This window comes from Littorina saxatilis, linkage group LG1 (assembly GCF_037325665.1).
Source record: "Littorina saxatilis isolate snail1 linkage group LG1, US_GU_Lsax_2.0, whole genome shotgun sequence".
Lineage (NCBI taxonomy): Eukaryota > Metazoa > Mollusca > Gastropoda > Littorinimorpha > Littorinidae > Littorina > Littorina saxatilis.
The window spans coordinates 37296507-37299006 of record NC_090245.1 but is presented as its reverse complement, the minus strand read 5'-3'; the positions used below and the strand labels follow the sequence as shown (position 1 = coordinate 37299006).

At 43.7% G+C, this 2500-nt stretch overlaps 1 pseudogene; it reads right to left on the bottom strand.

The window, feature by feature from the left end:
- Positions 1-2500, bottom strand: part of LOC138950445 (uncharacterized) — a 107013-nt pseudogene that overhangs the window by 85751 nt on the left and 18762 nt on the right.

Here is a 2500-nt window from a genome sequence, read left to right as displayed (position 1 = left end):
TCTGACGTCACGTTGTCGATGCTGAGGCTCTGCAAGGGTTTCAGTCGTCGCTGGGGCGAGGTGAGGGGACCACCCGCCGCACCCGCCATGCCCACGTTTTCCCGGCCCCATGACGACGATAGGCTTTGACGTCTTACACCTGATGACAAAACCAGAAGAGAATTCGATGAGAGATAACATACGGATTTTTGTTGTTCAAAAGAGAAGATGATGACCGTTAACAAATATTTGTTGGTTCAAAAGAGGAGACGATGAGAAAAAACATACGAGAAAAAAACACGAGCTGCTGCTTTGCCTCTGCTGTTCTAGTGAAGACATATCTCATGTACTTGGACTCAAATTAGTTGGAGAGTGCAGGAAATACATCATGGGTGAAAAAATACGTCATAGGTGCAAAAATGTATACGCCACACCAGAGACTGTCGTAATTTTTGTTGTCGAGGCTGGAAACAGACATACGTGCTCTTGGCTTGTGTAACCTTGTGCATGAAACTATTCATCCATATTGCAAGGAAAAAAATAAGTCTGTAACCCAGGATTTCATTTTTTTCAGAAGTTCACAGCACAAATTCGTGTGTTGCCCATAAAGGTAACATCTCTGCTGATTGCACGTGTGCCATTATGTACACCCATGTCTCGACAGTGCATACACAATTACATATGAATGACGTCACACTGGGCTTAACATAAGTCGTCATCTGTTGTTGTTGTTGCTGTTGTTGTTGTTGTTTTTGTTGTTGTTGTTGTTGGTGTTGGTGTTGTTGTTGTTGTTGTTGTTGTTGTGTCGGCGTGTGAAGATGTGAGCTGAATGAGAGTAGAATCAGAGATTGTTTAAAATGTGGGCGGTCTTTTTCACAACATTTTCTCAGTCGGCCTCAATGTGATGTAACTTGTCTTTCTCGGAAATAATGTCAGCACTATAGTCTCGTACACCTGTAGAAAACCAGATAGAAGATCGAAGGTGACAACTTGAGAACCACATTATAATGACAACTAGCTGGAGATGACTGAGACTTAATATCTGTTCTTATTTTGTTCTCCTCTTTCTTTGTCCTGTCTTTCCCTTTCAACTGAAATGAACAGTTCTATATTATATCGTTGGTTTTTGCTTTTCATGGCTTCGGGTTTCAAATCACAACAGACCCACGATCCCCTCGACCCGCACAACCCTACCCCGACCGAATCCCCATTCCTTGGGATTGAAATCTTTTCTTTGGATGTTGTTTGTATAATTAATGCATTATGGCATTTACACTACTGTATGAACTAGGATACTATTTATTGTAAACATGTATTGCATTGTTCAGTTTGATGTAAAGCGCGGAGAGCGTGGGTTAACCCCATGGTTCGCGCTATATAAGCTTGCCACTATTATTATTATTATTATAAATCTACAGTTTCGCGTCTGCTGGTCGATAGTGCTTTAATACTTTGTTCTTGTGTTTAGTATAAAGTTATTTGCTGTCTGTCTTCTTCTTTCATGATAATCTTCTTTCTCTTTCTGTTGTTTCTCCTTTTTAAGTATTTCAGCTGACGAAGACACATGTCGAAACCGGTCCTTATTCGTGTTTTTTATTAATCGTGATTCTGGGGAGAACATTTTCCTTGTTGTTTTGTTCTAGTGCTTGAACAGTTTTGGCTCTGCGGCTGTTGTGCATACCCATTCTTCATCACATGTTGTTGCTAAAACCATACCCACATGCAGCACTTGGCAAAACCGAGTTACAGAATGTTTTTCTTCCCTCTCCTTCATATCTTCTCAGACGGGCGCAATGGATTAGCGGATAAGACGCGGGCCTCCCAAGCAGAAGGTCTTGTGTTCGAATCCCGGCCGCGCCTGGTGGGTTAAGGGTATGGAGATTTTTCCGATCTCCCACATCTACTGGTATGTTGCAGACCTGCTAGTGCCTTAACCCCCTTCGTGTGTACACGGAAGCACAAGACCGTGTGCGCACGGAAAAGATTCTGCAAGCATGCATCCCCCGAATTTAGGCTACCTACATGGCGGGGGAAGACGGTCATACAAGTAAAAACCGTGGAAGTTTCAGCCCATGATTGAAGAAGAAGGTATTGTAATCTTTCTTGGATAAAGGGAAAAGCAGAGATAGAAGATGAGGAGAGGGTGTGAAATGTAAAGCGAGAGAGAGAGAGAGAGAGAGAGAGAGAGAGAGAGAGAGAGAGAGAGAGAGAGAGAGAGAGACAGAGAGAGAGAGAGAAAGCGAGAGAGACAGAGAAAGAGAGAGACAGAGACAGAGAGAGAGAGAGAAAGCCAGAGAGACAGAGAGAGAGAGAGACAGAGAGAGAGAGAGAGAGAGAGAGAGAGAGAGATAAAAAGAGAGGCAGGAACAGAGAGGCGTAGAGACAGAGGGAGAGAAAGAGAGACATACAGAGATGGACACAGCTGTGTGTGTGTGTGTGTGTGTCTGTGCGTGCGTGCGTGCGTGTGTGTATGTGTGTGTGTGTGTGCGTGTGTGTGTGTGTGTGTGTGTGTGTGTGTGTG